Below are 23,334 nucleotides of genomic sequence, written 5' to 3' on the forward strand. Positions count from 1 at the left end.
TAAAAACTTCATCACAGGTTGATAACTTCTCTCAACCCTGACTTTTTGTCCTTCTCTGTTTTGCCTGGGACTTCTCCAACTGCCACAAGAGATTAGAAATAAACGCACTAACTTATCCTCTGTGGGTTTCACAAAATCTAAACTTTCAGTGTGTAAAGGTATGTGAGATGGGAGTCAGGGTTCTTGGGTTGATTTGTCCATCAGAAAAATATCTGTTCTTTCTACCACACTTCCCAGTTACCCGAGAAGCCAAGGCATGGGCAGTTCTTTGGTTCTGAAGGTGGGGATGGGACAGTAATAGCCCATCAAACCCAGAAGTGCTTACTGACCACAGACACCCATTAACCACTGCCATACATATCGTTTACACACTCTGACATGACACTTAAAATGGTTAAGGGTGTATGTTTGATGAGTTATGAGTCACCAGTGGAAAGACTCACCTCTTGTGTGTTTGTCTCCTCTTCTCAAGGCTCAGTACAAACGTCCCCAACCCTCCAGCCAGAAGCAACCCATGCTCTTTTGGTCTTCTCAATGCTATTTGCTCTAATCTTATGTCACTTTCCCTTTTCTCCCATCTTCATGTTATGGAAAATTACATATAAGACTTGTTTCCTTTGCTGGATTGCCAAGCCCACAGATGGTCAGGAACTACCTGTTTGGGTACCATTTTCAGCTAGACACAATTAATAGAGTCTCCTACACCAGGCAGATTCTCTGCAAATTGTGGGAGGATTGATGTGATACGAAGGGAAGAACAAGCATGTGTATGATGTCAAGGACAGGCCCTCCTGCATGGAATGTTCCTTGAATGGAGGACTCAAGATAAAGTGCAGAAGCAGAGGAGGAAAGTGAGCTGGAATAAAAATCAGCTAACTGGAAAAGGAAGTGTGTCTAAGTACCTAAGGTTGTGGAGAGGCCTGGGAGCGAGTGTGTCAAGGCGTGATGGTCAGCCTCGTGTTGGTCCCAGATCTTGTCCTCTCTTCTTCTCTCATCTGCTGCTTTCAAGTGCCTTGTTCAAAAGGGTCCATTGGCAACCCTTAGGGAAATTAGAGCCAGGAACAGGCAGCCTCCCCCTCTTCCTCAGAGAGCCCAGGTTAGTTCTTCCCCTAGAAGAGAAGGGCTATCCATGCCAAACCATCAACCAGTGCGTTTTGAAAGCTTTTTCCACTGCAGTGAAGTTGCTGGAACACTGTTCCAATAAATCATGTAAGGAAACCCATACCAGCGCTGATGGCAATGGGCCGTTTGACCCTGACCTGGAACATTGTGTTGACACAGAAACCTGTGTCAGCAGGGGCCTTGGTGAGGAGTTCTCTAACTGATAGAATTCAAGGTCATGTTATCCACATCCTGTCTATCAGATTATGCTTCCCAGTTTAGGTCTTACTTTCATCTGCTGTGGCTTCCAATGGCTAGTCTTCCAAGAGCCAGCACCTCAGCTTCATCTTGCCTTATGCCCAGGCGGCTTTTCGTCCTGATTTCTCAATTGTTGACCAGCATATTTCTTTCCCAAACTCAGGGTGGCCTCACAGATTTTTTTTCTGCCATCAGCTTCAAAGTTGCTTTCTTTCCTGGGCCTCCTCAGCTGCTGGAGTCTACTCCCATCTCTGCTGTACCCTCCCGGGATGAAGCTAGAATCCTCCTCCTATCCAAGGGTGACTACCAAAACCAAGGATAATTCACAGCGGAATGAGTCCATCTCTTTTCCTAGGGAGTATTGTATAGCCACTCCAATGGTACAATGATTAAGTGCTTGTAAATTAGCTCATGCCAGGGCCAGTGTCATGGATAATAGGCTAAGCCTCCACCTGCAGTGATGCTATCCCATGTAGGTCTTGGGTCAAGTGGCTGCTTCACTTTCTGTCCAGCTCCATGCTTATGTCCTGAGAAAGCAACAGAGGATGGCTCAAGGCCTTGGGCTCCTGCACCCACATGGGAGACATGTAGGAAGCTCCTGGCTTCAGACCAGCTCAGCTCTGGCCACTGTGGCCATTTGGAAAATGAACCAGCAGATGGAGGATCTCTCTCTCACTTTGTCTCTCTCTCTATAAAATATGCCTTTCAAATAAAAATAAACCTTAAAATGAACAACAACAACAAAAATTTAATACCTCTTTCAATACCAGAAAGCTGTTTAATAGGGTGTTTGCGATATCCTGTATCCATTATTCCACTAGTGGTGGGTTTAGTTAACCATTTTCCTTTATAGTAGATTCAGCTTCCAGTCTTCTGACTTTGGGTATATCTTGTCAGGAAGTTATACTAACCATTTCTCAACCACGCTCTCATTTCAGAGGTTCATCCAGATAACTGTGTAGTGCTTAAATGGCACTTCATAGAAGAACCAGCTTTTTTGTATTCCTTATGAGCCAGGGAAGAAAGGAAACTGGAAGGATAGGGAACAAAGTCAAGGTCTGCAGCAAATGAGGGCAGAGATTAGATTTAGAACTAACGTGGTGGTGTTGAAATTGCTGACATGGTGATTCTCCATACAGTTGGTGTGTCATCCAAGAAGGTGCTGACTACATAAACGCTAAGACTTGACTGCACATCACACCTGACATTGGGAAAGGAATGGTGTAGATAGATGACTGCCTTGTCTGTGTATTGAGTGAAAAGTGTGGGTTCTGGCCAGGCAGTCTGGCACTGGTCCACTGTGGGTGCTGAGGGAACTCGAGCACCAACTTGTTCTGGCCTCCACTGTTGCTTCAGGAAATGCCTTGGGGAACCAGAAAGCCCTTTTGAGCTCTCAGCTGTCTCCTGGACAAACTCACCAGTTCAGTGAGCACTCTTAGTGATGCTTTGATTATGGCACAGAAGAACCTCAACACAAAGAAGGAAGACAAAACTAAAAAACCTGCAAAAGCAAAAACAAAACTGAACAACTAAGCAGAGGTGGAAGTAAAATGAGAGAATCCAATTCTGGAAAAATCCAGAAAGTAGAGTCAGGCTGTGAAATATTGCCCTCTGGGAAGATGGCATAGTGACAAAGGGAGTGGTAAGAAGCAGGAAGCACAATGGACTTGAGACTTTTAATAAGCCATCCCTAATCTCGTCTGAGCCTCATGATACGCCTGAAATGATGAGATATGGGGACAGCAAGTAGGTTCAAGTTACTGGTGAATTCAGTAATGTTTCACCTTTATTTCTGGATGGAAGATAAACCTTAGTTTCGCCAACGGATATCAGACCTTCATTTCTCACCAGCACTAGCTTTACATCACCCCATGCCAGCCCCCAGAGAGATGAAGGTGAAGTGGAACAAATGAAATGTTTGTCTACAGTTTGATTTGGTGTTAAGGGCCTCTTTTCACCATCCTGACATGGAGCAGGATATGATAAAAGTGGTGTTTGGAAAGATGAGGTAACTAGGTATTTCTAACACGGAAAGGGGAGCTGAAGTGGAACCAGTTAGGAGGTAGGGCAATTATGGAGGATGGGAGAGGGCAAAGTAAAGACCAGCAAGCAGGTCCTCATGATGAACTCATCACAGGGGGTCAAGGAAATACCACTTTCAGATTCCACTGCTATCTATGAAACACTCAATACTACCACTCAGGCACGTTCACAGGTCTATTTAACTTGGTCTACAGGACAGCTGTGCAATTGAGGCTTGCCAAAGCACGAGGCCCATACGTGGTACAGCAGGACTTGCATTCAAGCGTCCTGACTCTAAGCTGGGTGTTCTCTTCATGATAGTATGGATCTTGAACTTTAGCATCTACAGAAATATCGCCAGTAGGAGGAGTGGCCCCGGGAGGGAAATAGGCGGGGGCTGCTGTTGGACACGCAGGTGTGAGCAGGCTGTTTTCTGTGCCGACTCACATAAACACCGTGACCTTTATTGCTTCCCTGCCCCTGGATCACACTGGATGCTGCCAGTCCAGGCAACTGCTCCATCTAATATTTTACTTTCCACCTACAGCTCTGCAAACTTCCAACTTTTCATTGCAAGTGCTTTGATCTGTTTTTTAAACATCAATCCTTGGCTTAAAAAAAATAAACAAAAACAATTCAATACTTTGGAGATCCAGACTTCTCCCACAGCAATCCTGGATACCTTGAATCATCCTCCAAATCCTATTCTTACTTTTGATTTCTTTGAAAACATATTCCCCCTCTCTCCCCAGATCAAATAATGCCCTCCAAGCCTGATTCTGTGTTGCAATCTGCCTTCACCTTGCCTTAACTGCCATAGAGACCTTTCTCAGTCTTGTGGAAAATGCCTACAAATCCACAATATCCAGCTGCAGCTGGGCGCTCGGCATCTCTTCAGTTCTTCCTCTACCTACAGCGTCTCACTGCATCGTATTTTATGGAGGACTCTGTGCACGGCCCTTCACCCTTCTGCCTGGCAGTGTAGTAAGATCCAGTCCTTGCTCATTGCTTCTACTGCCACTAAAGAGCAGTGACTCTCCTTTTGGCCCAAAGCCAGCCCCACACTGCCTCCTTTGGATACAGCTCCTCCATGCTGCTGAGCCTCATCCCCTTTCCTCTGCAGGCTCCTTTCCTGCAGCCCCTCAGTCTGCTTTGCCCTTACCTCCTTGACAGCCCTTGGCCTCAGCCTTCCCTGCCCCTGCCAAACTCCCCACCCCTCCCTGCTTCTCCAAACTTCACTCCCTCAGCTCACACTTGTTTTTCTGACTGCTGTGCTCACATTCACTTTCCCCTGGCTTTTGGAACTGTGCTCCTAAGCTCTTCAATGCCATCCACAGGTTGTATCTAATTTTTGTTATCCTTGATTTCTCTGTACCTTTTTTTTCTTTTTATTTGTAGTAAAATGCACATTAACATAAGAGGTACCATCTGAATAATTTTTCAGTATGCAATTCAGCAATGTTAAGCATATTTGCATTGTGTGTGACCGTTTTGCACCCAGGAAGCATCAGGTCCTCATTGCCCCTCCTTTCAGCCACTGCAGCCACCATTCTTTCTGTCCCAATGGGTCTGACCACTCTGGGTGCTTCATGTAAGTGGAAACACACATAGCATTTTTTGCCTTTTGGGAAGGGATTGATTCCATTTAGTATTAAGTCTTCAAAGTTCGTCTATGTTGCAGCATGCATTAGAATTTGCCATTCCTTTTTTTTTTTTTTAAAGATTTATTTATTTATTTATTGGAAAGTCAGATATACAGAGAGGAAGAGAGACAGAGAGGAAGATCTTCCATCCGATGATTCACTCCCCAAGTGAGTGCAACAGCCGGTACTGCGCCAGGAACTTCTTCCGGGTCTCCCACGCGGATGCAGGGTCCCAAAGCTTTGGGCCGTCCCCGACTGCTTTCCCAGGCCACAAGCAGGGAGCTGGATGGGAAGAGGAGCTGTCAGGATTAGAACCGGCGCCCATATGGGATCCCGGCGTGTTCAAGGCAAGGACTTTAGCTGCTAGGCCACTGCCACTGGTCCCTGCCATTCCTTTTTTAGGGCTGAGTAATATTCCTCTGTATGAAAAACGTCCTGTTGAAAGCATGCAATATCTGCCAACAGACACGTGGGTTGCTTCCCCCCCTTTAGCTGTTGTGACAGTCCTGCTGTAAACATGATATACACATGTCTCTTCAGGGTCCTACTTCTAGTTCTTGTCTGGTTACATACCCAGAAGAGTTGCTGTTGCTGGATTATATTGCCCCCCCCCTTTTTTTTTCAAAATACCCATCATCATTTCTTCCAGAAGTTCCCTGCAACACTGTCTGCAAGAGACACCCAGTTCTCTCAGTGTCATTCTCACCCTTCCAAGTTTGTCTCCTGTATAACCTGTCCCTTGGCCTGCCCAAGTATCCAATACTTCAATCAGTATTTGGAAATATAAACAGAAAAGAGGAAGTATGCAGTGTGGGCACATGACTACACAGACTGGAAAGTTGTGAGAACACACAGGAGCACGTGCAGGTAGCCCAGACCAACAATCACAGGAAGTAACTCCCACCCCTAAGTTTGTGGCCAACACAGGGGAGACTCGGCCCAGCTGCGGAGAAGTCTAGAAGCTCAAAAACAGACCCTTCTCCTGACTCTCCTGTACAGCTGGTGCTGGGACCTCGTGTTTGTCCATAGGCCGTACTGGCTCACATGATTATGGAGACAGAGAAGCCCCATGATCTAGCACCTGGAGCCTAGACAGCAGGAACGATGGGGGTGGGGGTTAATACAGCCCAAAGCCAAAGGCTTGCCTGGTGAAAAGCCCAGAACTCAGGAGTTCTGAAGTTTAAGGGCAGAAAAGGGATGCCTGAGGCAGGAGGAGATGCCTATCACTCTTGATAAGAGAGCAAATCCACCTTTCCTTTCCTCCTTCTCCCCAACCCCCTAACTTGGGCCCTGCCTGAACTCCTTGATGCCCACACACATTGACAAGAGTCACATCTCCTTGCTGAGTTGGACACACCCGGCAATCATGTTTCATGAGCTGCCTGGGCATCCCTTCACCCAGTCACACTGGCTCTTGAACTTCACCACCACCAGTCAGACTATTCCTGGTCTCGGTGAGCATGTGCCTCGCCTGTCACTGTGGGGAAAGGAGGAGAGAGGAGACTGGAGTTGTGGCCACAGTCTATGGGGTAAAAACGACAATAATGAGAAGTAGGAAAAGGGTCTGTTCGGCCTTTTGCACCTTTGCATCTCCCTTGGGTGCAGTTGGTCAAACCCAGCAGGAACCAAGCTGCACATCTCAGCCGTAGGCAAAGGACAGAGTTCCTAACTATCCAATATCTTCTTCAACCCTGCATGGCTTTAGGCTATCCCCATCAGTGCTCTGCCTTGGCCACCTCTGGACCTTTGAAATTTTAATAAGACTTTCTTTTTTGCTTTTCTTTCTTCTTCATTTTATTTAAAAATTTTTATTTTCAAAAACTTACTCATTTAGGGAGTAGAAGGAGAAGTTGACACACAAATCTACCACTTGCACAAACGCTCATACTGAGCAGCACTGGGCTGTGCCATAGGCAGGAGCTAGGAATTCAATCCAGGCCCTCCATCACAGCAGCTTCCCAGTGTCTGCCCTACTAAAAGAGTCAGCGGCCTGAGCTAGGGTCATTCCCAAGCACTCTGATGAGGGACCCTTGTAACTTTTTTTAAAATTATTTTTTGATACAGTTTAGTTGGCTCTGGGCTCTCCCTTCACTGGTATCTTAACTATAGACTAAATGCTCTCCCCTTAGGCTTTTTTTTTTTTTTCCAAGACAAAGCCTGCGCTCACATTTAAGGATAAGACTGTGACTCTCCCTGTGTCACCTGCTATCAGTCCCACAGTCCTTGGTTAACCTCTGCTTCCTTGGAGTCACTGCTGACTGCTATGTCCTCCCTGTACCTGATGAATTTCTACCCAGGCTTCTGGCTTCAGGTTTTTGAAGGTGTCTGCCCAGCAAAGCTTTTGCTTGTTTCTGGGCCAGGTTCACCCACCGTGTTAAACACTCCCTGGCATCCCATAGCCAGGTAGCAGACTGATCACAATTACACAATACTGCAAATCATTTAATGTCTTAGTACACTCTTCACAGGCACTTAGCTCCCTACAGATGAGACCCAGGGCTATCTTGGTTTTTTTTGTTTGTTTTTTTTTTCCTTGTTTACTCTTGCAGTCTCAGTGTCTGGCTTCACAACTGGCACCTAGTAGGTCTGTCCTATTGCATATTGAATTCATGTTTATCAGTGTTTGCTGAATTAAAACGAGTGAATTTCCCCATCTTCCCAGTTGAACTGGACGCACCTTTCTTCTGTCCTCATTACTGAGACAACTTCAAAAAGGTTTGTGGAAAAATAAAACTAAATGATAACTTTACCTTGGGGGCTTCAGGCATTGGCTCAAGTAGTTGGGTCCATGCCACTCATGCGGGAGACCTGGATTAAGTTTGGAGCTCCTAACTTCTGCCTGGCCCAGCTGTCACTGTTGTGGACATCTGGAGAGTAAAACAGCAGATGGAAGATCTCTCTCTGCCCATCTCTATCTCTTTGGTTTTAAAATACAATACAGTTGAAGGCCCGGCGCGGTGGCGCAAGTGGTTAAAGGTCCTCGCCTTGCACGCCCGGGATCCCATATGGACGCCAGTTCTAATCCCGGCAGCCCCGCTTCCCTTTCAGCTCCCTGCCTGTGGCCTGGGAAAGCAGCTGAGGCTGGACCCAAGTGCTTGGGCCCTTGACACTCACGGAGGACTCGGATGGGGCTTCATGTTCTTAGCTCTGGCCGGGCTCGCCCACTGCTGTGTCTTTTGGGAAGTGAATCACCTTAGGGAAGATCAGTTTCTTTTTCAAATAAACAAATATATCTTTTAAAAGGGAGAAATAATAAATTTTTGCACCAAAATAATCTTTTATTTTCATTTTCCCCCAACTTCTTGAAGTTCCCTCATACACCATAATACTCATTTCTATTGCGTCACAAACCTCATAGTTATCTGTAGAGGCCCATTTTCAACCTCACTTCTTCCTCAGTCCTCCACCTGCCAACTCCACCTTGGGCATAGAGGTAACTCATATGTTTGCTCAGACAATGTTTACTGAACAAGTGTAGTCTATTTAGGGGAAAAGACTAGACCAAGAGTTCCATTCACAGCAGAGCACCCAGATGTGAGTCATCTCCACAGAGTTCGGTATTAAACCTGGGACCAGCCTCCATTCTGAGGCAGGTGCACAAGGTGCTGGGAAAGCAAAGCAAGCACCCAGCAGGGCACAGTGTGTCAGGGGAAGGAGAAGTCAGCCGGGCCTAGTTTTGTTGAAAGAACACGGAAGCTGAGGGCTGAGAAAAGGTTTGTGTTACACCAAAAGAGGAGGAGCTTGTACATAAACTGTTTCATTATCATCGCGGTGCCAGAAGTTGGGTTGCGTGACATGAATGAGGGACTGTGTTCATAGGAGGGGTGACTCTGTAGGACTTTGTTTTGTTTTGTTGAAACGACTTGGACAGAGAAACAAGTTCCAGAAGATTCTCTTTCTCACTCTTGCCTCCTCACTTCTCCTTTCTGCGCTGAAAAGTACAAAATGGACTGAGAGTCACGGGGTCTGTTCAGTTTCCCTTTTCTCCTGCTGGGCATAATGGTTTTTTGAGTGTTATTTTTACAGCTGGCAAGAAACAAAACATTCTATTCTTTCCCCAACCTTGCACAAGGATTACTGCTGCTGCCTGTGTCAGATCAGAGGGTGTGAATCAAACATTAATACACAAGCAATGTACTTTTCTTCACAAAAGAAGCTAAAATATGTGTCTGCCAAGAGAAACATGTCAATTGCTTTTTAAAAATTCCTGTGGTGGGCTTTTCAAATGCGTTCAGTGAGTTACTCCAAAAGACAGTGGATCAGTAATAAATTACTTCCTTGGCACATCTAACAATATGTGCCCTTGCCATCAGGTGAGATGTACAAAAACATACTTAACGACAAGTTTTCTAAATGGTAAACTTTGGAGAGAAAGGGCCAATTTTCAACTTAAAAGCATCCTCTCAAAGTTAAATCAGCTAAACCCTCATTTGTGACCTAATGCAAATTTACCCAGTAGCTGGGAATCCTAGGTTACCTTGTCCCAAGCAAAGCTCAACAAATTGAAACTGAGTTCACTGAAAGTCGCAAAGGACCTGTTGTTGGAGAAGGTCTCCAGGTGACCTTGAAGTTGGAGTTGTGACTGGAGAAACTGGTACAAGGAAACTGTTTCCCAGCACTGCTAGTTGAACTCATCAATTGCTGACAGGTTAAACAGGATTCTTAACTGAGCCTAGATAAAAACTGGTAAGCTGCCTCAGAAGTCTTTTTTTTTTCCTTGTTAAAGATTTGTTTATTTATTCAAAAGTCAGAGTTACACAAAGAGAGAACAAGAAGGGAGCTTTCATCTGATGGTGGGTGCTACTGCTATGGCTGAAGCCAGGAGTCAGAAGCTTCATCCTGGTCTCCCACCTGGGTTACTGCAGCTGCTTTTTCCGGGCCCTGAGCAGGGAGCTGGAGTGGAAGTGGAGCAGTCAGGAATTGGGCGCCCATACTGGGATGCTTGTGACTGCTGACTTTGCCCTCTACACCACAAAGCCAGCCCCCACAGGAGTTCTTAACCACAGGTACTGCGAATAAGGAGTGGGGGAAAATATACATCTGCTTCCATTCATTTATAAGTGGAATTTAACATTTTTTCTATTGTAAGCATAGGCAGCAAACCATGAAGATGAACATAAATGACCGGTCATATCACTTTAAAATTGCTGTAAATATTTTGAAATATTACTACCAGAGATTCAACCCTACATTAGCTTTTTTAATTTAATGCATTATAAAGTAATGCATAAATTATGTTACAGATTTAGGGTTTAAAAATTATTCTGTAACTTTGATTCATTACAATTGGATTCTGTGATTATTCTGCTTTACGTGTTGAAGAAAAAGCATTTTACGGAGTTCCTAGGCCCCTACAGTTTCCAGTGATAACCACTGGGCAAAAAGTTAAGAATCTGTTAGTTGGCACTTTACAAATAAAGCTGAAGACCCATTACTTTTAATTTTAGATACAAAAACATGAGCAACAGATTGTATTGGCATCATTTGGTGGTTTTAATACATTGGAATATTTCTTTTTTCTTCTCAAAGTTATGTTATTTAGAAGCCGTGTTCTGGGCCCGGCAGTGTGGCCTAGCGGCTAAAGTCCTCACCTTGCACATGTCAGGATCCCATATGGGCGCCGGTTCTAATCCCACCAGCTCCACTTCCTATCCAGTTTCCTGCTTGTGGCCTGGGAAAGCAGTCGAGGACGGCCCAAAGCCTTGGGACCCTGCACCTGCACGGGAGACTGTCACGAACACCGAGCCAGGTCACTCAAACAAACGCCACGATTCGAGAGAGTGGATGCTTTGCAATCAAGTGTTTATTCAAGCCAGCACACACCGAACAGGACGGGGGAAGCCGCCAAGAGCGCCCTTGACTTCGGTCTCGTGGAAGTCTGTTGGGCTATGGTTCCAGCCTAGAGGGAACCTGCTGGGCCTTTGGCTCCAGCCTCGTGGGAGCCTGCAAGTTTCAGATGGAAGCCCAAGGGTTTTGGCTCCAGTCTAGTGGGAGCCTGCTGGCTTCAGTGACTGGGGACCAAGGCATGGGTTTTTATACAGTTCAGAGGGTCAAGCAAGCAGTCATTACAACGTTTTGATTGGTTATTACATGTTATCTATCAACAACACTTGCTTTCTCAGTTCTGAGAAACATGTTTTTTTACATATTTGTCAAGACACAATTTCTTCTTCCTTTATCATTTTTACCATAACTTGTTTTTCATGACATGTTTACGTATATTAGAGCTTCTTAACAGGAGTGATAGGAGAGGGCTTATGTACATTGGGGTTTCTTGACAGAAGTGATAGGAGAGGTAGCCCCATTTCACCAGTAGTCTAGGAATATGGAGTCACTTCTGCTCAAAAACTCCAACATACATACTATGTCCATTATTAAGTCATAGCATAGTCTGCAAAAAAGATCTATTATTATAGCTATTTCTGGGCTATCAATCTCAGACAAAAGTTTAGTAATATTAAGGATATAATTGAGGTTATTAATGATATTACTTCCCATATATCCCATAGATTCATTTTTATCTACACCCATATTAAGTATGTATTGATGAAACAGTATAGATGCAAATGGGAGTAAATAAACACTTACAACCAGACTGTTCCTATCAGAGATCCAGAAGAGGTTCCTGGTTCCCAGCTTCGGATCAGCGCAGTTCTGGCGTTGTTGCGCTCACTTGGGGACTGAGTCATCGGACGGAAGATCTTCTTCTCTGTCTCTCCTCCTCTCTGTATATCTGACTTTGTAATAATAATAATAAAAAAATAAATCTTTAAAAAAAAAGAAGCCATGTTCTTCTATACAATTTAATTATAATGTTGGTTCAAGCACAAGAAAAGATATTCTACTTCTCTTTGGATGCCTGTTAATCCAGAATGCTCCCAGTTAATTACTGGGACTGGTGCAGTTTCCATGGAGTCAAACCTCCATGTAAATCCTGGGATCTCCCAGATATTCCCAAGGAAACCACTGGCCATACAAAGAACATCTGCATGACTTCTCAGCTCAGGAGGCCAGGATAGCCTAGAAGGTAAGATATTTTAGAAAGCATTTCAAAATGCTAGTGGCAAGCCCTAGGCCTGATTTATGGTGCTAAGGTGAAGCTGCTGCCCAAGAGGTCTGCATCCCACACAAGCACTGGCTCAAGGCCCTGCTGCTGCAGTTTAGCTCCCAGGTAACACACTACAAAAGGCAGCAAAGGGTAGCTAAGGTGTGTGGTTCCTTAACACCCATGTGGGAGTTCTGGATCTAGCGCCTGGGGTCATTTAGGAAGTGAACAAACAGCTAGATCTCTTCTTCCTTCTTTCTTTCTCTTTCACTCTGTCTTTGAAATAAATAACTTTTTAAAAAGAAAGAATAGCGGCAAACCTAAAGTCAAAAAATATAAGGCAAGAAAGGGGTACTGGGCATAAAATTTCTTTTGTGGTTAAAACACATCTTATTGATATCAAACACACAGGATGATCAATATAAAAATGCTAAAGCTTGGGCCCAGTGCAGAGGCCTAGCAGCTAAAGTCCTTCTTTTGCACATGCCGGGATCCCATATGGGTGCTGGTTCTAATACCAGCAGCCCTGCTTCCATCCAACTCCCTGCTTGAGGTCTGGGAAAGCAAGTGAAGACAGTCCAAGACTTTGGGACCCTGCACCCATGTGGGAGACCTGGAGGAGGCTCCAGGCTCCAAATTGGCACAGCTTTGGTTGTTGTGACCATTTGGGGAGTGAATCATCAGACAGAAGATCTTCCTGTCTCTCCTCCTCTCTGTTTATTTGCCTTTCCAATAAAAATAAATACATTTTTTAAAAAATGCTAAAGCTAGTTTTAGGATTTTGATAACCACACAACAAAGAACTGACATTTGTTGTTCTTTAGGTAAATATATTGAATAATCAAATCCAATTTATATATTTTGGTGCCCTCATTTTATCTCCCTGTTGTGGCTGTTTTCTTAGAGGAATCTTTGGAATATTTTACAGAAACATGTCCCTGTGCTGCCCCCAAGAGATAGAATCTGTTTTCCAACTTGCATAGTCTAAGAATTATGAAGCCTGCAGATGCTATCACTATCACACACTGAGGTTCAAGATCCTAGGAACACGTTTGTATAATCGAAGTAAACATTGTCAGGACTTTTTCCCCCCCGAGACATCGGAAACTTTGCAGCTCTCTCATTTGGGGCAAACTTTCTGCCTAGTGTGTAGTTCATTGCTACCCATCTATTGAACAAGCAGTAAGACAGCATCGCTCATGGCTTGGTGTAACACTCCGGAAATGAAATGAACAACCACATGTTTGGCTTGGTGCACCAATCTCTTGAAGATAAAAACAGTATCATGGTCTTCTCATTAGCGCCTCGCTAGAAATAAAGATCTGCCCCTAGCAATGAGTTCACAGAAACGGCAGATGGTCTCTGTGCTTCTCAAGGCTAAAGTGCCTGGAGCCACCTGGGCATGCAGCTGCAGCAGGTCTGGGGATCCTGGCTCTGGTGGGTTTTTGTGTTTTGCTTCATTTTAATGAGCTCCCTGGTAATGTCAGTGTACCTGCTCTCAGAATTGTCTCACAAGGAGTTATAGATAATGATATAACCAGGATTAGGATTTATTTACTAATTTTGATTTACTGATTTTTATGTACTTAAAAGCAGAAAAAGAGAGGTTCACATCTCATATCTGTAACAGTTGGTGGTGCTGATTTGAGCTGGAAGCAGGAATGCCGTTTGGATCTGCCACACAGCAGGGAGCACCTGAGCCATGGACAGTGTTCCAAAATGCAGTAGCAAGAATGCTGGATTGGAAGCAGTGTAGTTGGGTGTCAAATTGGCATTTAGCTATAAACTAGTGGTTCCCAAAAGGGGCTTAACTGGCTGCCTGATAACACTAGCCCCAGGATTAGAATTTAAAGTAGGTGTCACCAAACACGAAAGAGGGTATTTGCACAGTAATGGTACTACTCAATTTTTACTGTCCGTAAATGTCAAAGTACTATTTCTCCTCAAGGAATAAAGGATCTCTCATTGTTAATTAGCCTGTGTGATGCTAATATCTTTGTTCTTCACAAAAATCTCTGGAACTTTCTTTCAAATATTTTTGGTAATGAAGATATTGCTAATTGAAGTATTTATTTATCCTTTAAACAGACTGAAAAACTATATTTACTTTAATCACATAAAGATTTCCTAGTATGTTTTCAGAGGAAATTACCACCATTAACACTTCATGAAGCATTTTTTCTTAATGATAGTACTTACCTGCAAAATGCTTTTGTCTCACTTATAAAGGAGGCCAACAGAAGGGTTTTGTTTTGTTTTAAGATTTATTTATTTTTATTGGAAAAGCAGACAACAGAGAGAAAGATCTTCCATCTATTTGTTCCCTCCCCAAGTGGCCACAACAGCAGGAGCTAAGCCGATTCAAAGCCAGAAGCCAGGAGCCTCTTCCAGGTCTCCTGCACACGGTGCAGAGTCCCAAGGCTTTGGGCTGTCCTCAACTTCATTCCCAGGCCACAGGCAGGGAACTGGATGGTAAGTGGAGTAGATGGGATACAAACTAGTGCTCATATGGGATCCCAGCACATGCAAGGCGAGGACTTTAGCCACTAGGCTACTGTGGCAGGCCCAGAAAGTTTGTTTTTGCAATATCTTAGTACGAACACCTTTAGACACACAATTTTACTTTCTCTTAGTTTTTTTTTTTCAAAGATTTATTTATTTGCAATGGAAAGTCAGATATACAGAGAGGAGGAGAGACAGAGAGGAAGATCTTCCATCTGATGATTCAATCCCCAAGGGCTGCAACGGCTGGTGCTGAGCCAATCCAAAGCCAGGAGCTTCTTTCTGGGTCTCCCAGATGGGTGCAGGGTCCCAAGGTTTTGGGCTGTTCTCGACTACTTTCCCAGGCCACAAGCAGGGAAGTGGAGCTGCCGGGATTAGAACTGGCACCCATATGGAATCCTGTGCATGCAAGGTGAGGACTTTAACTACTACGCTATCGTGCCGGGCCCTCTCTTCGCTTTTTAAAGAGTTTACATTTTAATGATTCTAATTTATTAGAGGATAGTTTGCAACAGTGCAGTTAGCATTCATTATTAAGCTTCTATCCTGAGGCCTACAGAGATGTGTAAATCTCATGGCGTGCTTAGCACATTCTGTGTTTGCTACAGATAATGTGTCAGCCCAAAGCCAATGATCCTATTTATGTATACTATCATCACAAAGAGAATGACCTTCCATAATTCTGTGAAATATCAATATAATGGATTTTCCTTACAGAAACACATCGTGGTGTTTGGATGAAACGAAGCTGCCAATTTTCATGACAGCTAAGACAAAGCTTTTTTTCTGGGGAGCTCTAATTCTGAGCAAGGCTGGCAAATACATATTCAAGTTAAAACGGACATATATGCCACCTGAAACTCTGTCAGCTGAAGGCTTTTACAGGGAACTTGCCTGGCCAGGTGTCTTCTAGTACTGGCCACTCCAGGCTCCTCCTTCTTCCCCGGTGAACAGGCCAGACTGCAAAGAAAGCCCAACATTTCAGAATCCACACAAACTGATTCCCGCCCACGCCTTTCTTTGTTCAGATACACCGACCAGCACCTGCTGGGTACTGATCTGGACCCTAGGACCTTGTTGGACTGCATCCTGTGTTGTGATCTGTTCTTCCTCAAACACAGCTGCCAACAATCTGACAGGATCGCTTCTTCCAGATCTCCCATGCGGGTGTAGGATCCCAAGGCTTTGGGCCGCCCTCAACTCTTTCCCAGGCCACAAGCAGGGAGCTGAATGGGAAACAGGGCTGCCGGGGCACAAACCAGTGCCCATATGAGACCTCAGCCCGTGCTAGCTGAGGACCCTAGTCATTAGGCTACTGTGCTATCTTTTAAATGTACAAGCCTTTTGTGTATTTTTCACTTATTTCCTCCTCTCCATGACCTTTGTTGCTCTCCTTGGAAGGAAATAAGCAGGCAAGTAAACAAGCAAGCAAAAAACAAACAAGTGGTGGAATTGCAGCAATTCTCAGAAAATCTGCAAACTCCCTCTCCTACTCCCACACATTCCCACCCTCTGTAGAGTCCAAATGACCCTCTTATCACTCCCAGATTAATGATAAATGGGTTGTATAACGAGAGTGGCCTATGCTCCGCTTGCAGTACTAGTTCACGTTCAGCCGTATTCCTAAACAGGTTGTCAGTTCTACTGTCATCTCTCGAGGAGGCCATGCACTTAGGGAAGGCTTTCATGCTCTCGAGGAACATCAGGAAAGTGAACAAGCCTTGGCTCCTACCACATTTCTTGTTTTGTGAGAGAAGTCTCTATTTGTATAATTCAACTCATAGAGTTTTCTGTTTGCAGGCATAAATAGTTACTATTGGGCCCAAAGTGATAGCCTAGTGGCTAAAGTCCTTGCCTTGTGTGCGCTGGGATCCCATATGGGTGCCAGTTCATATCCTGGCTACTCTATTTCCCTTCCAGCTCCCTGCTTGTGGCCTGGGAAAGCAGCAGAGGATGATTCAAAGCCTTGGGACCTTGTACCTGCGTTGGAGACCAGGAGGAAGCTCCTGGCTCCTAGTTTCAAACTGGTTCAGCTCTGGACATTGTGGCTACTTGGAGAGTGAGCCAGTAGATGGAAGATCTTTCTCCCTCTCCTTCTCTCTGTAAATCTAACTTATCAATGAAAATAAATCCTCAAAAATAAATAGGCCCGGAGCGGTAGCTTAGTGGTTAAAGTTCTCACCTTGCACATGCTGAGATCCACATGGGCGCCAGTTTGTGCCCCAGTCACCCCACTTCCCTTCTAGCTCCCTGTCTGGGGCCTGGGAAAGCAGTCAAGGACAGCCCAAAGTTTTGGGACCCTGCACCTGCATGGGAAACCTAGAAGAAGCCCCTGGCTCCTGGCTTCAGATCGGCTCAGCTCTGGCTGTTGTGGCCATCTGAGAAGTGAACCAGTGGATGAAGATTTTCCTCTCTGTCTCTCCTCCTTCTTTCTGTATATCTGACTTTCCACTAAAAATAAATAAATCTTAAATAAATAGTTACTATTATCCATCTGAAGGCAACTGTACTATCTATGTTGCTTTGTATCTAGGCAAGTGTTACACTACTGGGGTAAAACAGCAGGTAGCTGGCAGGCATTCTGGGCCTGCTTAATGCCAAATTTGTGTTAACGATACCAGCATGCCAGCACTGCTACCTATCCTATGGTTTTTAAGTGGGCAAGATGGGGAATGCCGGGAAGTGACACGCACGCGGTCCCTAGGTGAGGGACTACAGATTGCCTAAGGGAGTCTGGGGGTGTAGCGCAGCAGGCACAATAAGGGCATGTTTGAAGGGGACTCGCGGGCTCACCTCTGTGCCACTGCAGGAGAAAACAAAAATAAGGAAACATTTGTTCTACCTACTTTTCTCCATACCTGACCCTCCTCATTCTAATTGGAAGCCCACATGGGCACGCATCTCTCTCAACTATGTAAACAATATTAAAAAGAAAATTTAGGGCCCGGCGCGGTGGCGCAAGTGGTTAAGTCCTCGCCTTGCACGCCTGGGATCCCATATGGGCGCTGGTTCTAATCCCGGTAGCCCCGCTTCCCTTCCAGCTCCCTGCCTGTGGCCTGGGAAAGCAGATGAGGACGGCCCAAAGCTTTGGGACCCTGCACCCGTGTGGGAGACCCGGAAGAGGCTCCTGGCTTCGGATCGGCATAGTATCGGCCCGTTGCGGCTCACTTGGGGAGTGAATCATCGGATGGAAGATCTTCCTCTCTGTCTCTCCTCTCTGTATATCCACCTTTCCAATAAAAAATAATAAAAATAAATCTTTAAAAAAAAAATAAAAAAAAAAAGAAAATTTAAAAAGTAATTACTATTAAAATGCACAACATCCTGTTACTGCTGTAACAATTGCTTAATGTTTATTTCCATCTTCTTGCAAGGCTGTGTGTGTGAGAGAGAGACAGAGATGGAGGAAGGCAGAGAGAATCTGAGCCTCTTGTATTTGCTGGTTCATTCCCTGAAGGCTTTCAACAGTAATGGTTGGGCCAGGCTAAGCAGCGGCCAAGCACTTGAGCCATCACCTGCTATCTCCCAGGACGCGTTAGCAGGAAGATGAACTCACTGGATGTAGCAGCTGGGACTTGAAATGGCACTGATACGCGACTCAGATATCCCAAGAAGCAGCTTAATAAGCTGCCCTGCATCACGGCACCTGCCACACTGTAACAATGCTTCTTTAGTTTTAACTATTGAGGCTATCAGACATGAAGTAGTCGCTGTAATAGTAATAGGAACAGTAGTAGTAATATGTAGGTTCTGCATGCCCCAACCTACAGGATTAGATATCAGACTTAAATTTTTCCAAAATTTCATACCTGGTTCATGTTTTTGATGCAGGAGTCTCTTGGGATGCCCGCAGCTCACACTGGAGTGTCTGACTTCAAGGCAGTCTCCAATTCCTGTTTCCTTGCATCTTTTCCTTCTGGCAATTCACTTAGATCCTTTACAAACAAGTTAAAGTCAAGTTCTGGGAGCCATCCTAGCAAATAAAGGGACCACAGGGAAGCTATTGGCAACCTGCGCACTTGATTGATGTATATTGTGAGGACAGTTTTGTGCATGTGAGCTCTTAATCTGTGAGCATCTTGTACTAGGAGAGATCTTCAGGAAATTCGTGGTGATACACATGAGTAAGTGCCTGGATTTCAGTACTGTGCCCAAACTCTGTATTTCCATGAAGTTTGTGCATTCTCCACGTGGAGTGTCAGACACCCAAGCTAACATCCTCCAGCGAATAGGCTGGTGGAGAGAAACCCACACAGGCATTTCACAACTAGAGGTGAATTCTTACATTCTCTGGTGACTGCTAGCTTGTTTTTACAGGTAACTGTTGGGATTTTTCATTGGAAAGCTTTGACCAATCCCTGAAGTGGCTACAAATGAGTTTTGAATTGGGATCAACAAGCCAGACAGCTGTGTCTGCTTCCTGGAAAAAAATAGCTGGATCTCAGTTTAACCAAAATAAGCCCCACTCCTGACAAGTCTCTAAAATTCTTTAACCCGGGATGACTTCATCGTAGGTGTCTTCCAAAGACTGAAGAATTTCACCTCCTCCAAGGCACATTTCTTTTATTTTATTTTTCATGATGATTACATGGTTGATCAAGGTGGTAAGGATCAAGGGTTAAGGACAAATAGGTGCATTCATTATTTCCAAATTTGCTATTTCTTCTTGCTGTTTTTCGGGGAAGGAGAGAGATAAAGGGGGAAGCCACACCCAGCCTCCCAAATGTCCCAGTACCCAGGGATGGGGAAACACCACCCAATATCAACTCAGGGTCCCGACGCGGTGCATCTCCTGTGGATTTCTGCCCAAGTGGTTTGGATAGCTCTGAAATACTGTCGATTTTGCTGATCCAAGGATGATGCAGCCCTCTCCAATGTCCATTGGCTGACATAGTTGACCTCAAGTCTCCATTCATCCAGATTTCTGAGGTCATCATTTGTCTGGGGTAGTTGTTCGACTTGTTCTGTTCTCTTTCTTCTGCACCAGTACCAATTGGGCTGCCATATTCTCCATGTGCATCAGTGTCTGTGTCCACTGCTTTGCCTTTTTCACTGAGGGGAACATATTCTTGCAGGCAGGCCCAAGGACCCGAACCAGGCGACTCGAGGCCACCAGATCCCTAAGGGGGCATTTCTTTTCTTTCTTTTTTTTTTTTAAGCTTTATTTATTGGAAAGTCGGATATACAGAGAGAAGGAGAGACAGGGAGGAAGATCTTCCATTCAATGATTCATTCCTCAAGTGGCTGCAATGGCCAGAGCAGCGTCAATATGAAGTTAGGAGCCAGGAGCCTCTTCTGGGTCTTTCACATGGGTGTAGGCTCTCAAGTTTTTGGGCCGTTCTCGACTGCTTTCCCCGGCCACAACCAGGAAGCTGGATGGGAAGTGGGTTTGCTGGGACACGAACTGGTGCCCATGTGAGATCCCCGTGTGTTCAAGGCAAGGACTTTAGCCACTAGGCTACCATGCTGGACTCTAAGGGGGCATTTCTAGACACGTATACCTTCTAAAGTTTTCCTTCTCCAGCCTCTGCATGTTACAGGTTTCTGGGTTATTTCAGGTCATGCCTATTTATGGCCACACTTTACCACGGTGATTGCTATAGCAGCCACACGTATCATTTATCATCTAATTGCAGTGTTCCTTCATGTGCCCCACCCTTCTGCGTGGCACAGCCACCCTAGGGCTTATATCATTGTCAGAGTTCGGATGGGAACAATTTACTTCTCCATTTTCTGGATCCTCATCACTTTTTATTCCATCTTCCTTGCCTCTCCTCTCTTTAATCCTACACCATTCTTACAATGATCATCTCCATTCCTTATTTTGCGAGTACATGTATTCGATCAAAGACTTTCTGGCAATAACATCTACTGAAACATTTTCACAATCATCATCGCGGGGGGCGGGTACTGTCAGGAAGGCATGGTCTTCACTGCTTTCAAAGACAACCTCACGCTCAGGGCTTTTCTGAGAGGACCCTGACTACTTCTGCTGAATGTGTGGGTCAGAAACTGCAGCCGCCGTGGAGGATGGTAAAGAATCCTGAGTCAGAATTCTACACATACACACACACACACACACACACACACACACACACACACACACGCATCCCTGGCCCTCACGTGCGGAAGCCTCGTATTTCCCGCGTCCTCACTCCCTCGCAGGCTCCTGAGGGGCGACTCGGCGCCGCCCGCGCCTGCGCACAGCCCTGAACCCCTCCATCCTCCCCGCAGACCTGGGAGTGTGGGGGGCGCGGCGCTGACGCTCAGCCAGCCCCGGCTTCCTTCTGGGGCAGCACGTCTCCGGGTTCCTCCTCTTCCTCCTCCGCAAGGGCCCCACTCTCATCCTCCGATGGCGTCCCCCTTACCCGGGCGCGCGCCTGTCTTCTAACAGTACCTCGAAGAACAGCACGGAAGAAGGTGCGGCGGCCAGGACCGCGGGACCGGCCCGCTGAACCCCGAGGCGAGTCCCGCCCCTGCGCCAGCCTTCCGGATCTCATTGGCCTGTACGTCTGTCCGTCTCCGCCCATGGGGCCGTGCCGGCCCGCGCCGGGTTCCTGGCTACTTTTCGGCGGGCTGGGGGGCCGCCCACGGCAGAGTGAACCTGACCCGGCTCCGGCTTCGGGGTGCTGGGAGAAGGGGCGCAGGAGCGGAGCATCACCGGGGTGGGTGGTAGGCCCGCGGCCTCTCCTCTGGCAGCGCCACCTGTCGCGGGGCGAGCGGCTGGTAAGGTTCGGAGCGGCATGCGGTGGCGAGAGGCCTCGGCGCGGCGTTGCCGGGGCGGCGGGGGCTCCCTCAGCGGAGAGGGTGCAGGCCTTCTCCGGGGCGGCCGAGCCGAGCGCGGCCGTGCAGCCGGCCTTGGCGCGTGCGGCCAGCCTCTGCCGGCCTTGGACGGGTTGGGGAGGGAGGAGGAAGGAAGCGGCCTGCCTGCTGAGGCGCGCCCGGGCGGAGGGGCGGGGCGGGCGCGACCCCCGGGCGCACGCTTTCGGGGCGCGCTTTCCCGGCTGCTTGCGGAGGAGCCGCCCCTGTCCCCCCTCCCGGGAGTCGAGCTCTGTGGGGCCTCCAGACCCCGAGCATCCCTTGCTGTCTTCGCCCCGCACCCCTGGAAAGACGGGTCTGGTGGCTCGGAGGCCCTTTGGCAAGCAGACATCTTCCTCCGAGTTGACCCTGATGAGGCCGTGTTTGTGTGCTTTTTTTATTGTTGTTTGTTTGTTTTCATTTCAAGGGGCCTCGTGGCTGCAGGCTAGAGAGTTCTAGGATTGGAATGGCTGTCCCGCTCAGGAGGAAGAGCGTTTGTGCCCCCGGCATTGGCAGGTGTTTCTTGGGTGCTCGCGATAACCAGCGATGCAATGCGATATTCCGTTTGTGGTCCTGGCTTTGACTTTCGTTTTGGGTTCCGAAGATCATTCTAGAAAGTCTTTTTTTGGGGGGTGGGGGGATGTTTTTTTTGTGGTGAGAAGCGTGAGAAAAGAATCAGCCTCAGCAGAAGTGCTTCCTTACCAAAAACGTTTCCTTGTATTTGTGGCTCTATCTTCCTAATGCTCCTGTCAGTCACTGCTGAGCAGGGCACTTGACGCCACTGCTGTTTACTGAGCGTGGCAGCTGATGATGATGGTGATGATGATCAAAGCAGGGGCAGTTAAGTGGTGGGTTGGGTCGTGATCTCTGCGTGGATTTTCGCGAAACAACCCTTTTAAGGCGGATGCTTTTATCATCTCCGGTCTATATAGACAAAAGTAGTTTAGGCAGATTAACTTGGCCTGAATCTGGTTTTTAACTTGGCCAAGCCTGAATTCAGACTTGAACACTCCACTTTTCTTTGCTCCACCCCGACCCCTCTAAATGTCAGTGCCCCTCTCCCCCCAAGAATTGTTTCTTTTAAGGGAATTAGAGTGTTGCACTCCTACATTTTGATCTTTACTTTCCAAATATTCTGGAAGATAGGGAACAGTCACTTTGTTTTCATCAGTCTTGTGAGTAGTTGCTGTAACCAGTTGAGTGTATATTGCATTTAATGTCATTTGCAGAAATATGGGGGAGAAGGGACAGTTTAACCGTATCTCTTAATATTAGAACTTGCATTTCTTTGCAATCTGTACCTGGTTCTCCCATGGTGCTGACACTGCGTGTTAGGCAGTGAGGGAAGCTAGAAGTAGTGGAATCACAGTTCCTGTTAATGTGGGGCTGTGCTTTGGTGAAAGCTTTCCCTTCTGTTGGGAACAGCCTGCTCCTGCTTACCAGCTGCTCCTGAGGAAACTGCTGGGGGTTAACCCCTTAGGGGGAATCTGTACTTAGAAAGATCACATTGAATACTGATACACGAAAATTTTATTTACCATTTGAGAATTTCTGCTGAAATGCTGTTCATGCACTCCACATACAAATTGCCCTTAAGTTTGTATAAAAAGCTATTTTAAACTACAGTTGATTTTACGTTAAATTGATTATTTATGTTGTGGAATTGCAAATGTTGAATTGCTAGCCATGTTTTAAGGCAAGTTAGCACTAAAACTTGGATTTTTTTAAGCTGAGGATTCATGTTAATGGACAGAATTCACAGTAAATAAAGATTACATTTGATTTTCTAGAAAGGTAGCTTTTTCTCTTGAAAGGTAACCATTTGGTGCTAGAGTCACCGTTCTGATTATATGGTGCCTGCTTTGAAGGACACACACCCATTTCCAACATGATGAGACCTGGAGATTCTGCCAGCACTGCTGATGTGGCCTGGAATTGTGTGCCATCCAGATTCTCTGCCGAAAG

General features: G+C 46.1%; 1 protein-coding gene across 1 annotated transcript in view; it reads left to right on the forward strand.

Moving 5' to 3' along the window:
- The first annotated feature begins 20,961 nt into the window (after positions 1-20,961).
- ME2 (malic enzyme 2) overlaps positions 20,962-23,334 on the forward strand; it is a 52,423-nt gene continuing 50,050 nt past the window's right edge. The window contains exon 1 of the mRNA XM_040985005.1: positions 20,962-21,297. The gene's annotated coding sequence lies outside the window, so the exon portion shown is untranslated. The remainder of the gene's footprint in view (positions 21,298-23,334) is intronic.

The sequence above is a fragment of the Ochotona curzoniae genome, unplaced genomic scaffold (assembly GCF_017591425.1).
Source record: "Ochotona curzoniae isolate NIBS_2020 unplaced genomic scaffold, NIBS_Ocur_1.0 contig_43, whole genome shotgun sequence".
NCBI classification, from domain to species: domain Eukaryota; kingdom Metazoa; phylum Chordata; class Mammalia; order Lagomorpha; family Ochotonidae; genus Ochotona; species Ochotona curzoniae.